At 41.0% G+C, this 21,613-nt stretch overlaps 1 long non-coding RNA gene across 1 annotated transcript in view; it reads right to left on the bottom strand.

Moving 5' to 3' along the window:
* Positions 1–6,970: 6,970 nt before the first annotated feature.
* The window catches only part of LOC306826042, a 131,528-nt gene continuing 116,885 nt past the window's right edge, over positions 6,971–21,613 (bottom strand). Inside the window, exon 3 of the long non-coding RNA XR_013779348.1 lies at positions 6,971–6,983. This is a non-coding gene — a long non-coding RNA (uncharacterized lncRNA). The remainder of the gene's footprint in view (positions 6,984–21,613) is intronic.

The following is a 21,613-nucleotide window of genomic DNA, read 5'->3' as shown; positions in this document are numbered from 1 at the left end:
AGGGTGAGGAGCTTTATATCCTGTGAGTGGCACACAACCACAGACTGAATGCACGCGACTGGTGTAATGTAATGGTGCAATTTGTGAAACCGTTTGATTGTGTTTTCTGTTCGCCATTGTGCTTTTCTCCTCCCTATTAATGAATAGTATTGATGAAAAGACAAAATTTGTTATTATAGCGTGGGAACAGTTCTGCATTGTTCCTTTTAATGCCATACCTGTCCTCTATGGATCTCTCTCTAGTGTCAGACGAGGATAGTCTCCTGCTGTGGGGTGAATGTGTGAACAAGCAACTCTGCAAGCTTTCAGGGCCAGTCTGCCTGAGATGTTCATGTGTGCATATTTTAAACTACTTAAGATGACATGTTTGTAGATTTGACAATAACTAGATAACATCAGTCAAGTCTTTCACATTGTATAAAGGACCCAGGGCTGCAAGTGACCAAAGTCATCAAAGTTTCATGACTTGGACAAGTGATGAGGAGGTGAGATTTATGAGGTGATGAGTAGTGTGCTTACTCTCGAGGCAAGGGCCCCCCGACAGCCTACTCCAACGAAAAACCCTCAACAGAAAGGAAACACTATTGGTGTCCTAAGTAGTTTGTGGATTATACTTCATCACTGGCTAGCCCAAGTGTAGATCCCCCCCTCCTGCTAATGACACATTCAAATTAGCTGTGGTTCGGGTTTTCTTCAAATACGCAGCTAGATTCACACAAATTCTTCTCCCCACCTCACCTCTCTCTGGTCTGGCCTAAGAAAACCACATGCCGGGGTCACTGTGCTTTCCTCAAGCCAAACCAGACCCATAATTTTGCTTTTGTTTCAGATGTAGCCTCAGAGCCTGAAATATAAAGACCCAGACTAGCCTGGGAAGGTCAATGCGTAGAAGGAAAGACAGAGATGTAGAATGTGGGAACAATTGAAAGAAAGTAAGAATGAAAGAAAGAAGAATCAAGACAAAGGGTAGAGAGAGAGAGAGAGAAAAGAACACAGGAGAGCTCATGAGAGTGTTGTTGTTTCCAAACTGTTGAGGAAGTCTTTATTATACAGCACATGTGTGGACAGGAAGAGCTGTGTAACAAGAAGCACATCTGGCCAAACCACTGGCCATTACTGACCAATGTTGACCATTACACCCAATGAGCTTTAACTGCTTCGGATCTGTGCTATCTTGAGGTTGACAGAGTACATTCACACTTAAGTGCAACCTATTGATGTGACGTAAAAAGCAACCACTGATTTTTAATATAGCTTAAAAAAATGTAATATCTACTCAAGTTTGACCTTATAAAAAGAAGTGACTCATTGTTTTCCATTTTTAACTATACTGTTTAAGTAGACTGGAAGGATTTTCTGTCTCATTTTATTCCAGTGTATGTTGAACAAATGTTACTCTCTAAAGGGAAGAAAAAAAACAAACGTTTTTTGAAACATTTCCTTGCAGATAGTTTTACCATGGTCCTCATAAATTGGCTGATATCTTGAGTATGTCCAACAAAAAAAATGTTTATTCTACAGTATGTAATACTTCTTAAGCCAACAGGCATTGAAACTGAGGCACTATATCCACAGTCCTTCTACCTTATTTATACACAGCTGACATTTAGGTGGGCCAAACCAGAGCTCCAGTCACGATGAAACAAGTTTTCTGCCAATCACCACCTTGTTTTAAAATCAAAAAGGTCAAAATACACACGCCATAAGGCTTCCATTGTAACAAATGGAGAGGAGTGGAGGTGGTGTGGTGTAGGGGGTGATGGACTGAAACCCAAAAACCTCAACCTCCTTTTAAGAAAAACAAACGAGTTTTATTTGAGAGCCAGCTAGTGTATTATACTCCCCTGACCTCAGGAAGCTTTCCCTTTCAGTCCAGCTCTGGACACATTGTTCCACCATGAGGGGACCAACACGATCTATGACACATGTGATGGGCAAACTGTAGTGTGGCCCCAGCCACAAAGGCAACAACATTTGGCCTCTGGAGCCTTGTTTCATGGGAAGCTGAGGCTCTAACCACTGATGGACAATAACATGGTTTCCTTGGCGGCCATTTGTGCTATGTGTATTGTGTGACATATTGCTTGGCTTAGCGTCATCTATTGTTAAACTACCCAAGGTCATTTAACATCAGGGGGAGATGTTGCAGGTACATTTGTGGAATTTAAATGAGAACCATGCCTATAGTTGACATCATAAGGCCCCATGTCCACCTAGCTTTTTTTGGCTGTCAGTCCTGTCTCTCTGACTGGAGCGGCTGCACAAGTAAGGCGGAGCATTCTGAAAAGATGCTGGGCCTTGCACTTTCAAACGCTCTCTCAATTGAAGGCCACCTGTTGTTCTTTTTCTCATCATGTTTTATTGAGGCCTGTGAAGAGTCTCTTACAGACCTGAAAGAGGAGATCAGTTTTACAATAACTAGCTTCTTAACTAACTGTGTTGCACTTAAATAACTTTCTGTGCTTTTGCTAAATGCCTTTCACTTTTTTTTTCTTCACTTCCCACAATACTGAGCATGAAACAGAGAAATGCTGGCATCTGGCTACTCGGGCCATGTGTTTTGTCCAAGGTCAATGAAATCTGCAAATCTCACACGATATTGTAATATAATGTCACTGCATTGCAAAGTAAACAACCCTAACTGCAGCCCTTAGGAAACAATTTAACCAAGTGTATTGCTACCTCTGTTTTCAATTGTTTATTTCTAAGAAAAAGGTTTGTTCCACGTAATTGTATCTGACAAGGTGCCCTGTGACAAGAAACCACACAAAGACATTATATGCTCATAGTTTGGAAAGAAATGTACACTTGTCAGCTTTATGATTTATTTTGCCTGGGTATGGTAAACAAGACGAGACAGACGATTCCTTCCTCTGTGAAGCCAAGCACATCACACTGGATTCCATTGCTCTCCTATTTCAATCCATTTTTTCTGCAGCCCATTTGAACAATTGTTTTTATGGCAGTGTAAATAGACGTTTGCACTGGGCAAGTCTTCAGGAATGCTGATGATGTGTTAGCCGACACCATGCTGACCGCAGGAAGCTGAAGCATCATTTATTGTAAACTGGTGGCCCCTGTGATAGGTGGGTGGTGTTTATTGGTAACCAATCATTTGCATAGGGATCAATTGAATGTCAGGTTTAGCTGCATCAATGTCAACATGAACAGAATGAGATTACCTGTTAGGAATTGTAAATATGAACAGTGCCTGGTTCTCCAAAAATCTTTATTTACAATGTGGAATGTTTTTGATTACATTACATGTACCCTTTTTTAGAATAACATTAATACTTAGTCCATATTGCGTAACAACACTGCTCATGTTCCAGAGACTGGGCAGGCCAGAGTACTGTACAGTTCAACTTGATTTAACACCAGATGTTTTTACATGGACCGAAATAATCTAAGTAAAAGACTGATTAGGAAAAAATGCTTTGAAAAGTCATTCCAAGTGGGGTGATTTATGCCGATCGTTGTTCAGATCAATAATGCTTGACATGATCTTGACTACCTGGTTGGGGTAAAACCGTTCTCACAGTGCATCTGCCTTTTTTTTAAAACTTATTGTCTTGTCTGTAGACCGGCACTTTCACCATTTATCAGTTGTAGGGCAATTATGTGCAGTAAGAACACAAAAGTAAGACAATGGTACAAACAGACATCTAAAGCCACAGACTTGAAAGAGGTGAAGAATGAAAGCTGTTGGATAGCGAGAGGGAATGGGTCAACTTCTGGAGGTGTGCAGTGGTGTTTGTTTACATTCCACATAGGGTAAGCTTGCATGGCGACTGTCATGCTTACCAAAAACTTGACCAGAACCTCAGCAGGGCTGAGGTTCTGCTAGAAAGGGATTCTCACCCGGAGAAAAAACATTTTTTACTCTATCCCATCAAGAAACAGGAATCTAAAGTGTAAACCCTTGATCCATTTCTTGGGCCATTACTTGTTATTTGTCTGAGGACCTGATGCCCACAAACAGTTATCAAAGATCATTTTGTGAGTCTTTTAAACACACTGGACTGAAGATATTGCGAAACAGTTTCCTCAAGTGACTCTTCCAAAAATATATGACACATGCCAGGAGAGAATGGAATCGGAACTGGGCCAAGTTGACAATTATACCACCTTTGGTCCATTCGGACTTATACATTGGCCTCACACTCTCTCGTTCTTTCTTGGCATTCATGGAGAGGCCAGCTGGTTTCCATCACCATTGACAACCGGTCGAACTCTGTGAAGGCCATCGAACTAAACCACAAGGTCGGACTGCATTGTTTTGGCCATAAGCTGAATCTTGCCATTGGTAAGCATGAATTAATTATCTTGATTTTGTGTAACCTGAACTTCAGACTGCTGTGAGAAATTTGTTGAGATGATGAAGAATGCTGTTAACACATGTTGATTTTTATTAATTCATATCAAACCATGAATTCATTCGGGCTGTAACATTACATTAAGTCATTGTATAATAGAAAGCATGTAAGAGCTTTTATGCAACTGTCTGAATCTAACTGATGTGAAGCCGTAATGTAAGACACGCAACGTGATCATAATAAAAACAGAATTATAATCTAAGCATTTCCTCACTGTTTGGTCATCTCTAAAACAAGATTTAATGTTAATTCTGACATTAAAAATGTGCAAACTTACTGTCAAAGTGATAATTGAGTAAGCTAATTTAATGGTTCTCAGTTTTGGAATCACTTGTACATGACTCAGCTTTCTTACATTCTTTTTGTGCGTCCACAGAGGGGCGCCATGGTCTCAGGTGGAGCCTGACATCCCTTGCCTTGTGGTTTTGTATATTGTGCCTGAAAGATCATCTACAGTATGTAAACATGTATTGGAAGTCTTTCCATTAGTGTAAACAAAAATGAGTTACTTAGTTATTGATCCAGTTTACTATGTCCCTAGATTGTTACCTTGTAATATTTGCATTTAAATATAAATCATCAGGATTATCAGTTATTGTCCAAACAAATTTGCTATGATGTAGTTAATTACAACTTCTTGTCTTTTATCCATAAAATGCTGTCAGAGATGGTATTACTCATGCTTCTGGAGTTTGCCAAATCTTGGTTGGACCTTCTCACAGAAGGTGCACACCCTTCCAGAGCACTCCTCCATGACAGAATGCCCAACACAACAAAAGTCAGGGCACCAAGAACCAGGATATCACAGGGGTTGACCCAGCAACCCAAGATCTTCTTGACTATGTATCCTTCATGGATTGAAGGTTAACCAGTCAGCTCCAACAAATGGAAAACATCCAAGGTAGACCAGGGAGACATCAAATATAAAAGATGGATCAAGATCATGTGTTAGAAATTTTAATAACATAAGCATTAGTGGAATACAAAAGTAACTGTTTCTATCCATTTGGTGTTCATTTTCTCTAACCATCTGACAGAACAGAGGCTGAAAGCATGGATCCACCCAGTGGCAAGAAGGCAAAGAGGAATCGGTCCGTCTGCTGAGATCAAAACCGAGCCTCACTCCCTCCACATATTCCATGCAGTTGGAGCAAGCTTTTGAAGCTAAACTGAACAGCTATTTGCTATCCTCAATTTAAGCCAGTGAGAATTTCTTGGTTAAAAACTAACTTAAAAACCCAAAGGGGAAGATGGTTTTACAAAGCTTTACTCTATTCAGCCCATACTGTAAAACTGCACCTAATGGCGGAGAGTGCGTTCATGGAAACTCTTTATTGATTTTATTACTCCAAGTGTTTTTTATCTTTGCATATTTTAATAGCGTAAGATAAGACATCTTTATTTCATTTTGAATATTGTCAGTGAACGCTTCACAATACAAGACATTCATTGGACTTGTGTACCAACCAAGGCTATGGCTCTTTTTTTCACTCTATAAATTTTGCTTACACAGCTGACTTAAGCCACAATGAGCGAGGCCAAGAGAATATAGTTAACCTGGATCATGTGCAACACTTGGATTAACCCCCTCTTCCTCCCACTCCTTCCTCCAGCACCCTGGCCTTGACTGCCCTCTTCAAGCTCCCATTAACCTGCACCTAAGACCCTAAGTGGAGCTAAGCCCAGGAATGTACAAATTGTAAATATACGATGGAGGCTGAGGAACTTTTGAAATGCTTTTTTAGCCCATGTGTCATGTTTTTTGTCTTAAAGAAATAAGTCATTCCACTGTAGATGGAAGGTTCACATTTCTGTAAATGCACTGATGTGATTTCATACTTCCACTTTTTCCTTACTTTCCATGGTTTCAGTTTGACTGTAAACCTATAGTCCAAAATCAGGGGGTTGTAAGTGTAGAGGGTTTAACAGTGAGCTCTTTTGGTGTACCTGAAGGACAACCACAGTGTAAATCTTCTCCCCCGAGGAAGGAGATTCAGGATGTGGCTTTGAAGAGAACTTAGTGTGTGAGTGAGAGAGAGGTGTATGAAGGAGAGAGGAAGAGGAAGATTTTGCACTCAACACGCATGCTTGCATTCGTGTTGGTTGTGAGTGTGCGTCTGTGTGGTCCTCTTAGTGAGGTGGAAAATTATTTTTAAGTTTCAGTTAAATATTTGCTTTTCCTTCAGTGGCGTTTTTGGAATTAAGGCGGCAGCTGACACTGGGGAGACGTGTTTGACAGAGAACTGACTTTGGATTTGAGTGTGGGATCTTGTGAATGAGCTGAAGGATTAAACAAAAGGAGAGGAGACACTGAGGCTTATTTACTACATGAGAGGAGAACAAGCAATTAAAGTCCTGTTTATTTTCATCCCAGCAGTGTTTGAACCTTGCTCCATCGAGGATTTACATTGCGAAAATACACAGACACAACTGCAGACATCACAAATGAGTAACTTGGCATCCATGACGCGATGGCAAAACCCAAACAAAAACCCAGGTCTGTTTAATCAGCCTGACCAAAACCTTTGTGTTGTGGGCAGCTCGGTTCAGCTCTGTTCCACTGCAATTCAACAACTGATGCCATCTTCCTAGATTGTAAAGAGAGTTCTCTAGAAGTTAGGCCTACAGAAATCCTGATCTGATGATTCAATATTGCATTGTTACAGTTCTCTACCAGTCTCATTTGGGTTTCTTCACAAAGCCATCAGAACTTTGTAAATAGCCCTTTAACTAACATAATATAGGGTCTGATATACATAATAGGGTCTGAAAAGCAGGAACCTTTTTTAAACCTAAATGTGTGCTGTTGTCCTTCACATTTTAATTTTCGGAAGTCCAGCATTATCTAAGTGTTGTTCGAGTATTTGCAGCAACAATTGATGGATGTGCTGTTGAGAGTTGACCCCTGATTGTCTTCAGCTGATGAGTCCATTGCAGCCTGATGATCAATGATTGCTGTTGTGTGTAAGGGCTCTATCTGTAATATGGCATTGCGTTTGAGCACAAAAGGGGTCATTTAAGGTGAAAATGCATGTACATGCTAACTGCTAACAATGACAGAGCATTCTGTAATACCACAGACCTGTTGAAAATAACATTTGCTAATAAAAAAAAAACTACTTTGTTCAATTAAACAAACCATGTATCCAGAGATTGCTTAACACACTGGTCTTAATGTGCGGTATACCTGTTAGTCAACATGTGTTGGGGCATGCCTCCATAGTACAAGCACTCGAGTACTCGAGTACTCGAGTACTTGGCGCTGACTTCATTATTGGAGTTGCAATTCCTTACTCGCGCACCTGTGCACGCTGCTTTTGGCTCATACAGCGTTATTCTTGTGACCCAGCTTTTTATTTTGGCCTCACTGAATACTAGCAAGGAAACTAATGAACAGGATACGCATGTATGACTTCTCTGGCCACGGCTTCACATGTCAACAAAAATAATAGGCAGCTACGGCAACGCTCAAGGGACAAATTAGACGCAAAAGCACAACAAATACCGAACTGTCTGCTACACCTGCAATATGTCAGTCAAGAAAAGTGATGACAACTGATGAAGTGAATGTACAGTACAAGATTTGTGGCGTTAAAATTGCATACCATAGAAATATTAGTTTGATGCTTAAAACACAATTTGGGGAAAAAGGCGGAGACCGAAGCAGGCAGTCTCACGTCACGTCATTAGCTAGCCCTGTTAGTACACGTCGTCAGTCTTCTAATAACCAAAACGGTAACTGGAGATATACTTCCATTAAGTTTTATAGAAAGAGCTTCAGAGACCTCAGGGGGTTTGTTTCAGAGTAGAAGCTACCATCACAGAGCACAACGGGTACGAGGCTGTTCTTTGAGAGTGCTAAGCAACACAGTACAAAGTACATATAGCCTACACTGCTGTCATGACATGATCACTTTATGTTGATGGCTATTGATTTACATTTATCTTTAAATATTGTATGTTTATGTTATATTACAGGAATAACAGGCTTACATGCATTTACTGGATGTTTGTCATTTTACAGGCATAAAAAATCTTTTTTTTTTTTTTTATGATTTCTTTTATGATAAAAAAAATAATTATGTGAATAATAATAACAAAAAGCTTTTTTTGTCTCATAGTTAGGAAGGATTGTTTGAACTCATATTTCTGAATAAAAGACTGAAATGCAATTTTCCCATTTCAAACCAAATGTCCAAAGGTTTTAAGTGGAAAAAACAGGAACATTTCAGAAAATTAATAATACGTAGAAGTACTCTACACCACACATTAGTTATGTCTACCAAAAATATATATATTTTTTGTCTCAACATTTGAAAAGACGTAAAAAATAAATTGAATGACTTGGTAAATGCAGCCAACCACAGCGACATTAGGCTTATGATTGCAGCTGTGTCACAAGGCAACCCTTCAAAACCAGCCACAGCATGAATTCCTGCATGCGCCTGAACCAAAACAGAACCATCAATAAAATGAGTGTTGATCATGTAAGCAGCAGTGAGCAACATTTGGATGAAATGTTTTGCACTGATCAAGACAAGCAGATCATTATTCATGAAGAGTTAAGAGGAGAAATCCAGGGTGAAGTCTAAATGGAAACCAGGACAAATTGAATTATTCTCTTTATTACTGCTCCCTTTAGTGTCAAGTGTTTTTATATGCTCTTGTTTACGTTTGTTACACTGGCACCAAACGGTGTTTGTTAGGTGTCTGATTTTACAAAATTCTGGTATTTTATGTGTTTGCAAGTTCGAAGAAAAAATAAATAAAAGAACAGCACAATATCTGTATCTGTATTCATTTTTCCAGTCCATCCCTCTCCTCTCTCTACTGTAATGGTAAGCTTTTCAGTTTTGTTTTGTTTTTCTGGATGACGTGTTGTATCTGACTGTTAACAAAATGTGAGTCGCTAATGTGTTAAAAACTATTCTGTAATCAAGAGGAGTCTTTAATGTGGAAATCATTATGACCATGAAAACAGTAACTTGACAAAAATAGAATAAGATCAACTCTCGCGTTGTCACTTGACCTTTAATGATCCTGTGATGACAACTGAGCTGTTACAAGTGGCATCTTCTAAGAAACACCAAAATGTGGTGGCTTTTTTTTAAATATTGTTTTTGTTTGGTCTAAATCCTGAAGTGGCTCCGGCTGGTAACGAGTTCTCTCATATTTCCAAAGAATAGTCGAGTCATGGAATGTCTCAAATTAGCATGCTGGCAAATTAGCATGTTGCTGTTGTCCGCTAACAAAAGAAATCCTCTAAACATGGAAGATATCTGTCAAGTGTCCACAAGCTAAAAGAAGACACCTTGTGCTGGGAACATGTGACTCAGTAGTGGCTAACTTTAAATGCTACAGGGAACTGGACAATGTGCAATATGTCTAAAAATGGTTCCTTAGATTTTGGCTGGTTCCATTATGTTAAAATTGTCGTCAAAGCCATCAGTGGGCTAACTATTCTGCTTCGGCTCTGACGCACGTCTGATGGCAGTGGTTCCTAAAAAGCTGTTTGATCTTATCCAGATTACACAGTGTCAAAAACCTGCTTCACAGAGCAGTGTGCACACGTGTATTTCTCCATACATTCAAACAGAAGAGTGGTGCCAGTCTTCTTGATAAACAACCAGGATTGATTGAGTCAGTCAGGTTTGTAGTACTATGATGGGTCAAAGGGTTATCCAAGTGCAGCTTGTGCTGAGTAAAAAAACAAACACTAGACAGCTAATGAAGTCTCTCAGCTTATTTTTAGTCATATCTTATCTTGAACCATTTGCTCCTTCGTCTCCTCCACTTCAGATCTTTAAGTTTGATTTCACTGCTATCATTACTATACAGGAAGACAGTCATTCATTTGTTGTTGCTAGAAAGACTCTTCTGCTAACTAGCAAGATTTTTATTTTCAACCTGATATCCAAAAAAAAAGAGAGCCCAGGCTATTATAGCGTCATATCAAGTAGAGTCAATTCTTAACTCTTTCCCTTTTGCAATTCTTCCAAGTTCTACTGTTATTACCTCTCTGGCTTACACATGCCATCCACAATAGCGTGTCTATTGGTCTCCCTGTGTTGCAGAAGGACTGGAGGTATAACGTGTAAACCCACATCTGCAGCTTCACTTACACATACAGTACTCAGAGATGAAACAGCACCATACCATCCTGCGGACTCTGCCTTCTTCTTCTTCTTCACAATGGAAGTTAGAAGTCAAATGAGCCAGCTGGAGCGCGGTGAGTCAAAGAGTAAAGACTTAAAACCATCATGTTATGGCAATATAGCCGAGTCTACCTGGCTTTGAATGTATCATGGACAGTCCAGAGCACACCTATGCACAATCAGGCGCCTTAATCAAAACTCTTTGTTTCAGTTGGCGCCCACATTGTGTACCACTAAACTAGCCAAAGGTGGTTGGACATGTCTATACACTTTGCTTAGACATGCTCTTTGGATCATTTAAATAGGCCCCCTGATGATTTTGAAACTAAACGGATCCCTCTGGAAAATAATGCTTTCCCCTTCAGCAGCTTGAGCACCCTTCAGCTCTCTCTGAAATCTCCACCTGCAAAAAGAGGTACCAACATCTTCTCAACCGAGCTCATGCCAAAGACTCCCTGGCTCCTCATTCCAGAGCATCTTTCAGCACTGACTCTCTTATCCTCATCTATACTCTGCCAGAAAAGCACCTGAGGGCCTGCTCTCCTGTGCAGGTATTTCTGCTGAAAGCTATAATAAATCATTTGCCCTTTGTGTCTCGGCTTTCTGCCTATTTCACTAATGTGTTTTCTCTCCTCCATCCTGGTTTCGGAGTTGAAAGAGGCTTACTTTAAATAGTTGCAGGAGTGCGCTGAGACGGATTCACTGCCTGCAAGTGATTCTTTCTTCATGTCATCGCTCCAATGCCCCATTTCCCCAGGTTGAATAGCACAGGAAGCATAGTGCTGGAGACGCGATGTGACAGGTAACAGGTAAAGAAGAGAAGACGAAACGAGGAGGGTTTTGTTAAAATTTAGTGAAAGAATATTTGATTCATAGTTCTGGGATGAAGTTTGTTGCTGTCCACAAGTGTTTTGACCAAAGCTCTATATCAAATGCCAGTGACTTTGGTTGTGGTAAAGTGACCCTGCATGGAAGAAAGCATAGTGTTTATTTAAGGGGAGAATTTCATATTTTGACCAAATTGACTCTGTATAGAGAACAGCTCAGCAGGCCGTGTAAATATCACAAAAGGTTTAATGAAACCATGAAGGATGACAGTTTCCAAAGTACATATTATCAGTGGAGAGGTCACAGCGGGAAAGCAGCCCGCCATCCATCTGCTTTGCTTTTGGTGGCCAGAAAGTCATGAGCGATCATTGGAATGTTCTGGTTAGAGCTTTGCTTTCGAGCCCAAGCCTTCCTGAAAACCCCTTCCTCTGTGTCATCCCCCTATACTCACATTGACACTGACACACACACACACACACACACACACACACACACACACACACACACACACACACACACACACACACCATGCCATCTATTTCAGTGGCTTGGAGCTCTTGCAAAGTTCCTAAATCCGCCTCCTGCATTCTGGGTCGGTGGGAGCGGACTTCCTGAAAACAATGGAATAGACTTAATCTGCGGATTTGCCTGTGGATTTGATAAAGGCAAATGTTCTAATCCAAAGTTTCTCTGACCTCTTGTTAAAAATGTCTCATCTCACCCTGCCCATCCCTCCCACCCTTGTTCTTTTTGTGAATAGGGTGAGTGGATTACCAGAGGTGCTGTGTCTCTAATTAAACTCTCCTCTCTGGGTCATCCCTCTATACTTATATCCCTCCATCGTCTGCCTCACATGCACCCAGACAATCCTAGCATTCTCTTTCTTTTGGAATTTTCCCTAACAAAACAGTAGATGGTAATGAAAAGACTCATGCTGGTGACTCCCAACCAGAGTGAGGTGCAGCAGTGTCAGGGCCACAAGTCAAAGGCCAATCCCCAGAGGTCAGGCAGAGGTTAATAAGGTGTTTTGTCACTTTAAAGCAATGTCTAATCTCCCTGAGACTAGAAAGGATGCATCTTTCCTTTTCACAAGTATCCGCCAACCCCCTTTCATCCTTCTTCTAAACTCTTCTTTCAAGTCCACTCCTCTTTGTAGTCCACTCCTCTTTGTAGTCCATTTCAGCATGGAAAAAAAACTTGGTCAGGATTAATTTATGGCAACATTTCCTAAATCCCTCCTTTCTATCTGCTCATCATCTTTCACAGCAAGCTGTTCTACGCCTGCTTGTTTGGATGGCTAACCAATTGATTCATGTGAAACAATTAAAATTCCAGCCTTTGGCCCTCACTCTCTGAGCTGTCTTAAAGCATGAAGCTTAGTCAGGCACAGAGGCAACTTTGCTGACAGGAGCCCCCTTGATGAGGGTATTATTTTAATAGAAAAGAGTTGCCTATTCATTTTGTGTATGCGGCCATCACTGAGACACAAAGCACAAATAATGACAGGAACCGAGAGCTGGCAGAGTGCCGAGGTCTGCTAGAAATGCTGCCCACTTGCCAAACTACAGAGCCACTGACAACCAGACAGCTGCTGACAATAATGAGGAAAATTAGCCTTCTTTAGGGTCTTAACTGAGCTCACAAACTCCACATCCATGCATCTACTGTCTATTATTGGCACATCATATATAGGCTAGCTGGTGATATGGAATTATGCATTGACATTCAAATAAAGGCTCAGGCTGGTACAATATACAGCTTAGCGTGTTTTTTGTCTAAATAATTTTTTGTCGTTTGGGGAGGGTACCTTTATTGGATAGGATAACTGAAAAGAGAGGAAGCGTTGGTAGAAGAGAGAGGTGGGTGAGATGTAACGTGTTCTATCTGTTGTTCTCAACAGAGTACATTTTAAGATGGAGTATTTCTTTCAGGTTACTAAGTGAATAATCAATCAATCCACCTTGAATGTAAAACTGACCACTGAGCTTTGTGTTGGTTTTTATCGTCTCTCTTACATGACACTTTAGTGAGTATACCATCTTGAAGCGCACAAAAAAGTGTATTTGAATTTAAACTTTGTTATGCAATATATTCTATAACCTCACTAGAGGCGCGCTCCAGCAGTACTGCAGTTACATGATGAAGTATACAAAGGGTTGTGTTCAGGCCCAGCGATGGAACAGGGAGGGAGAAAATCGTGCTTCAACAAAGAACAGCTTGTCAACTTGGCCCAGTGTGAGTTCGCCCTCAGACACAAATCCACATGCTAACAACTATCACAACACAAATCCGGTGTTAAACAAAAATGTATTTGACGTGCGTTTGGATTTCATAGTTTTCATCATGTCCCCTCTGTTAACGTGGAGGAGGTGGGATTTATGACCTAATCTGCAGCCAATTGGGAGCTCTAAATCTTCGGGATTCCCTCCCAGGGGTCTGCTGTCCTGACCATCTTAATACACAGTCAGAGGGCTGTGAGACTTAAATCTTCAAGAAACAATGATGTTATATTTCTGCAGAAATATTCTTCAGGCTGTCAGGCTTCAGGCAATCTTTCCCAGAGTGCTTCTGTGCTGAGGAGCGATTGGAACTTTAACTACAGAATGCGTTTGGCATTCTTACGCCCATGTTTCCTGTTTACCATATTATTTTCTCATGTGGCGCTCACTTCCTTATGGGTGGGCGTCTTTGGATGCAATTTCTGTAGTTGTTGTGTTTGTGCGCTTGCTAGAAAGCATCATTTTAAGAAATAAACCCAAAAGATATTCTATTCTTCTTTCAACTACACATTCCACAAAAAATGCACACAGAAACGATCAATGCAGCACACGGTTGAGTGAAAGGAACTGGTGAAATATTCTTGGCTACATGGAAGAGGAAACCCACAACATTAGGTCAAGGCCATGTGGTGTGTTGTGCCACTGATGGTTGAGAATGTGACATATTGAGGACAAACAGGCTTTTCCACAAACAAAAATATCGGGAAAGCCCACATTCGTGTTTTCCACTTGTTTGTGAAAGAACCGCACTGTTATTGTTTTCCTGTCAATTTGAATTACAGTACTGTGAGAGGACTTTTTGGCCTCCCCTGTAATCGTCCGTTTCCTATAATCGTCCGTTTCCCTATGAAAGGAATCCCCGGACACTGTTGGACTTTGCTTAAGGAAGTATTCCCCAGAGTGACTTATGAATGTCCGTAATCATTTTGGTTTCCAAACAAGAATATGTTTTTGCAGTTTTGGTTGTTTTGTTGCAATACAACTCACTTTGCAATGCTGCAAAGAGATTACAAGAGGCGCTATAGGTCATACTTTAGCTTTCAGTAATAATTTGTCTTGAGATGATACATTTTTGATTAAAAAAAAACCCAGAGAGGCTGCATAATGTGTCCATATATTATCTGAGAGGGGAAGAAACTTTATTTTTGGGAGAATTCTGCTTATTGGTGGAGTAGTAAACTAATAGTGCTGGGTTTTTTTCTTCACGGGATACATGTTTATGTAGTTAAGAGGTTTACTATTTTTTCATGATTAAAATTATTCCTCTTATGCAAAATACCCCCAACTAATACACTCGTGTCATGTTTCATAGACTTCAAAGTAGCAGACTTCAGACAGGTAAGTAGATGTTTTTTTCTGTAATAGGTCAGTTATATTAGTTTTGCCTTGGGACCCCGTGTTGACTAGAGAAACTACCAGGACCACAAAGACTTACACCACTTACATCAATCCTCTACTAGTGTCATCTTAAGTAAAGTAACAGCATAATGAAACCTGAACTACTGCAGAAACACTTGAAAATCCAAAATGAACTCACCATCAGCCCTGAGCCTGTTAACATCCAGTCTGCTGCAGAGCCTTATTTTGGTGTCAGTCAGAGCTGAATGAGTGGAGGGCCACTATCCTGTCTGTGAGTCTTATTTTTTTTTAAACCCCAGTTACATCCATCCTCTTGCTTTCAACTGGGTAATCGCATCCCGGGTTCGAAACAACCCAAAGCCTAGCTCTAGCCTGAGGCCTGTTGGTTGGGGATTTCTTCTGCACATCACACAACTTCACTCGGTTCTGATGTTAACCAATGCACAAGCTCCCACATTGAACAACTATACTATTTTTGATGAAGTTGACGCAGTACAGAAACTATGAAGACCCTAAAGGGCAGGATTTAAAGCAGAAAGTATCCTCCACCATAAAACCCTCTGCATTCATATTTTGGGATGCCTTTTTTGTGTTTATTGTGTAGTCCTATAGTTTTGTGGGTAGTTTGCAATTCAAAAATTCCAATTCAAAATATTTCCCTTATAAAATGCAAAGAAGGGGAAAATGCCTACGAGATCTGGTGTAGATTGCCAACAAAACCCCCCCAAAACATTTACCCTACCATATCTGGTGGTTAAATGCTGGCAGAATAAAAGTGTTTCTGGAGTTTTTCTTTCATATAACACATATTTTAATGATTAAAGGGAGTCCAGTTGAGCTTGGCACAAAGGGATAGTAGTCTTTGTCATGGTAGCACATCCCTAGTCAAAAGGTCCCAAAGCAGTGGACTTGCCTATTTCAAGCCTTAACTTAAACAGTATTATACTTCAAGCATTAACGATTTAATCCCAACAGTGCAAGTTGTATCCAGCGACAAAATGTTGACCATTAACTATATTACCACAGATTCCAACACAATATGATGTGGTTTCCTTTCTGAATGCTCTGTTTCATTTGGCAAAACATTCTTCAATAACCTCTATTTTCCCCTGTTTTTTCAAGACTATTTAAAAGCATTGAAGTATTGTTTATTGAAATCTGCTTGAATGTCAATCAGCTGTGTTGAGAGCCATTGACTCCTTTGCACATCCTCCATTGCATGTTTAAAGTGTAATGTATAGAGTTCCCTAAAGTCCGTGGTGGGATGGGTGTTCATCACTGACGTTTTCTATGTGGTCAGTTATTTCAACGGTGGGTTACAGCTGCTCAGCTTGCGCCATGGCTCCCAGCCTTTTTGTGCGTCTCGCGGTTTGGTATCATCCGAAGGTGTCTGATACATTTGGCTGCCGTGCTCGGGTGGCCTGCCCTGCGGTTGCCCTCTGTTTGGGTTTCTGCTTCATGCTCAGATTAGCAGCTATCTCCACTGGGCTCTGGCTTTTCCTGGAAGCTGACTCGTTCATTGAGTATTTGCTTATGTTTCAGTGTGAACTGGCACACTCTTCCACGTTCCATAGCCGTGGCTCTGAATGGTTCAGCTCTGCGCCAGAAGGCATTGTGTACTTCTCGACATCTCTAACTATTGGTTTACAAATTCAACTATGGCTGGTAGAGCCATTTAAACCTCTATCTGATCTCTATGTCCATAAACAAATATCAGAATCACATAATTAGGAAAAATTATAGAATCCACTTGATACATAGATCAAATATATTTAAATTACGCAATTTTGGTCAATAGCTATGTTCAGTTTGATCTCACTTTACGTCTGTCATCTTTACAAGTTTTATTGTACGCTGTTTGTTGTCTGTGGTGCAATTTACAGTTATTGCACATGATATACACCATCTAAAATGGTAAAGAGGAACGCCGGCTCTGCGTGCAGCTTAGCATGAGATGTAGAAATATCAGTTTCCAGCTAGACTCGAGTTAGTGATACCCCTTCGGAGCTTTCACCACCCAACTCAAACATGCTCAATCCCAATAGACCTGTCACACATGGCATAAAGATTTCTTCCTCACAATTTTCTCATGCCCCTAAAACTTTTTGTCAAAGACCAGTAACATCCTTCCTTATGTTGCGTACATCTTTTACGTTACGCTCTGCTATTCTTGGCTAATGAGTGGAGCTGGTTGCCTCAAACTGCAGCGAACAAATTAGCTGAGATGATTACGTTGCCTTTTGCAAGCGTTATCTGCTAATCTCTTGTTCTCTCAGTTTCAATAACCCTCTCCCTCTCTGTCTGCATGCTGGGAATACATCATTGTCTCATCAGTTAGTGTGTTTCAGTCTCTCTTTAAATGATAAGTAGATCCCCCTGAGACGTGCCAAGAGCTGTTTCCCAGAGGTTTACCAAAGGATGTCGCAGCACCTCTCTTGCTCTCATTGCTTTCATTGTGCTGATTTGCATTCATGATTAGTCTTGCTCTACTGGAAGTGTGGCCTCATCCCCACGGTATGAGTCCATGGCCTTTGTTGGGCTTCCTTTAATAAATGCAAAGCCTGGTTTCCTTGATTGGCTCTATCATTCTCATGTTAGCTGTTCTGTTGTTTTCTCACTTAAATGTGAAGAAGCAGATATTTGAGATAACGCAGTTGCACAGATTTCAGTTTTAACATCTCAGATTCCAGTCTCTAAAGATAAATGTTTGGCGTATTTAGAAGTTTTCCAAACTGCAGTTGAGTAAAAAAGTTCAATATGTTCCTCCACTACCCCTTTTCATGCAACTTTGAGTCACTGGAAACAGATTTTGATAGCTAGATTCATTAGACAGACAAACACAGTGAGAAAGAAAATCAAAAGAGGATATGGATGAACCAGTTGCCTGGGAGTGGTGGAAGTGGGGGCAAGCACCAGGCAGTTAAGCCCCTGTCATTCTCACGAGAGCGCTCCTGGTTTAGATTTGGAAGCCGGGGCAAAATGCCAGGAGCTCTTTTCACCGGGGATGAGCCCCTAATCTGAGTTTGTGTCCCACTGATGGGGCTTCCTGACCAGTTGAGGATGTTGTCATCATTGGTTAATGTTGAACTAGCTCATGGGGGTTCACTTGAGCCGCTGCCAAGTAGCTACTGCAGAAAGCTGTGCAAGCAACATGGAGGACCATATCGAAACATTTACGTTCAGCTAACTTCTTATTTATCGATTAAATGTTTTATTATTTTACTGACAATTTTGGAGAAATACACTTGTGGCGCTCCTCTTGTGGATAGTTTGCTTGAAAAATTGAAACCCTTCTCATATTTGTAGTAGAAATGCAAAAATACAGTCAGCCCACTGTTCAGGACGCACTTCGTTTTTGTTGTTCACAGTTTACATTTCGTTTTGGTTCTGATGGCCCCGCCATTGGAATGTTTCTTTGTGTTCAGTTATTTGGAGAAAGGGTAAAGGAAAACAACAACTTTTATTTTGTTTAGGGGTTAGGAATCGTACTGTAGCACAAATCAGTCTCCGACCAGCTGCACGAGTGGTAACAATAAAACAGTTCAGGTGTGGGAGCCTCTCTCTTTCTTTGACATTCCCAGTGCTAGAATTAGATCACTTTTTGTTAATCTCCTCGACAGAGCAGACTGGCTAGACATGAAGAAGTTAGTATTTATTTGAGGAGACTGAGAGAACCAGCTGGTTGGGGTTTGCCACAACAGGTGAATACAGTATGTCAGTTAAGTTGTCATTGAAAGTGTAATAAACTTCCTTCCAAGCACTTTCCTGTGCTTGTCCAAATATCATTAGATCCATTCATTGTCATTTTGTGGCGATTCCTATAAACTTGGCACCTCGGCAAAATCAAACAGTAGCGCTGTATTTTCAACACTGTTTGACCGACGTCTGCTGCAGAGGAAGAGCGGCTACAGTAGAAGAGCTATATTTACTCTGCTGGTTCCATCTGAGAGCTTTCCGAAGGGAACCAGCTCTTACACCACAGGAGAGGTGTCATGGTTTTGCAAGGTGTGGGCACAGCACATTCCTGGCATGGCATGCAAACGCGCGGGTTGAAGCCACCCTGCTACCGGACCTCATGCGGCTGCTGAATGGAGGCTGTTTGGATGGCGAATGAGGAGCTTCAGGGATGGGTTCACGTTGAGGTAAACAGAAAGTGTGACTCACTGCTTGTCCAGACGAATGCCACCCGAGACCACAGACAGATAAGTCTGCCACACTGTCTGTCAGCCACAGATGATGTAACAGGAATCAGATCCCCGTCCCCACACCACCACCACCCTCACCCTCCTCTTCCCTCTCATCTGCTCTTCTGTGTTTGTCATCCAGCTCTATGCTGACAGCTTGGTACAGTCCAAGCCACCACAAAGCTCCCTTTTCCCTCTCTTACGTTCCTTTTAGTCACCTCCCAGACTAAACCAGCTGATTCCTGCTAGCCACTCTGATGCTAAAATAGTTGCATTATGTGATTGCCATCTGTGCAGCCAGACATGGGCTGTGTTCAATAAATTCTTCCTTTCAGCATCCCAGACACACTGCTCAAGATGCAGATGTGAATTCAGCTCGATGTTTTCGTCACGCCCCGTTTTCTCTCTGTATAGGAAACAGCGAGACGAGCTGCACAGGAGCCTAGAGGTGTGTGGTTCACTAACACTCATATTACCATCACCTTTAGCGTTCATCAGTCAGGTATGTGGAAGGTGAAAGTGTTCACATAGGTCTTGGTTCATTGCACCTCAGATATCACAGCACCACCATGCCTACCAGAATAAACACACAGAAGAGAAAGGAAAACATGTTGTTGTAATTCCCCTGGGAGGAAATGATGGAGGAAAAAAAGCTCTCTGTGGTTGTGGTGGTCGTGCTGACCTCATGGACTTCATGGGATGTGCATTGAAGGAAGAGGTCGACTTGGTCACTTCATGGCACCTCATTATTGTGGGTGTATACTGATAGAAAATGCCTGGGCGAATGTTCATCGCCTGTTTACCACTGCTTTCATTTCTCATGAGGGATTGACCTTTACGATGCTGAAGCCACTGTAGCATTTACACTTGACAATATAGTTTTAAAGTTTGGCTGGAAGGTTTCACAATTCTCTGCAAAGAAAGAACATGTGTCCACTATTTACAATGTATTAAATCTGACTTACTGATGAAAGTATCTGGTGCACCATAAACCGGGCTCTTGTGTTAGTTCATTTCAAGTAATGCAGTTTTCAAATGCTTTGTATGTGTGTATGTCTCTTGGTAAGTAGTCACAATCTACTATCAAAACATGGCTCTTAAGAATTTAAAGGAAATGGTAAAGCAACTACAAACACTTAAAGGAGAGCCTACACTCAAGTTACACAAATCAATGCAGCAGTAAGATTGTGGACAAGCTTCGATAATATATCCTTAATATTTTACAATGTAAGGCACCAAAGTTTAGGAATGCACTTTTTTTCCTTTTTTTTTCATAACCCTCCCAGTCGAACTTATCCCTCATTATTAAGTTTGACCTCCCTATCTGTGTGAATCCTTACATCTTGTCAGCCACCTTGTTTCATAAAGTCTTTATGTTGTCAATGATTGTGCTGGCTTCACAAACAGGAAGCAGCAACAGCCGTCAGCTATTTCAAATATTTGAAACTGAAGTGAAAGAACTGTACTTGTGATCACGTAGAAGGAGCTCTTCCATCTCGTCAGAACGTCGTCATGGAGACGATTTGTGGGCACGTCTTACAGTTCAATGGCAGAGAGTACGAGCTGAGAGTGTTTCATGTTGGACCTTTTGTCTGACTATTTTAGAAGATGAGGAAATGAAGAAGTGATTTTAGCTTCTTATCTCTCTCTTTTGATAGGATGATTCCCATGATTATTACTCCACTTTGATTTTATTATAATCACTTAATTGTTTGAATTATCGGAAAACACATCCAGGGTAGAACCCTCATTTACAGTGGTTTTGAAGTAGAGTTGTGAAGATACAAGTGAAGTATATAAAATGTGCAATATGTAGAGGGTTAAGTTAGAATAAATAAAAATAAAATGTCTAAAACAAGGCAAAGGAAAATAACTGTGTTCACCTCTGCGACGTCCCCTCTTTTTGCACATTTTCCAAGCAAACCCAAATGCACATGTACGTCTTCATGCTGTGCATATACTGTTGTGAGTTATGCCAACTCTTTAGCGTAGCAGTGAAAGTGTATGATAGGGGCCCTGGAAGCAGCTGGAAGCTGGCTGCATGTGGGTTACCATCATCAGCAGGGCCACGAGGACGCAGCTCTCAACAGCAGCCAGCAGAGCGGAGCTGCTGAGAGGGGTTCTGGAATTTACACGCATAATTATCAGTGTTTGCTGTCTCGCTTTGAGAGGCTCCCTGAGCGTGTGCGTGCGTGTACAGTAAGTCCATGAAGGCGTGTGTATTTGTCTTTGTGTGGTTTTTTTAGAACAATGTTACGTTCAGTTGTATCAGCATCACGACTCTCTTCCCTAATTCATATTTTGGTTCAAGCCTCCCCTTCTATTTGTTTTGACAATTCAGCGTGGGAAACTCAAACACACAGTGAGTAGCTACTTCTCTGTTTCTGTTTTTCATACCTACATGAATCTTCTTGTATTCTTAAGTATCACTG

Source organism: Symphodus melops (genome assembly GCF_947650265.1).
Source record: "Symphodus melops genome assembly, chromosome: 6".
NCBI lineage: Eukaryota > Metazoa > Chordata > Actinopteri > Labriformes > Labridae > Symphodus > Symphodus melops.
The sequence above is the reverse complement of the archived record's forward strand: the minus strand, read 5'-3'. Positions and strand labels throughout refer to the sequence as shown.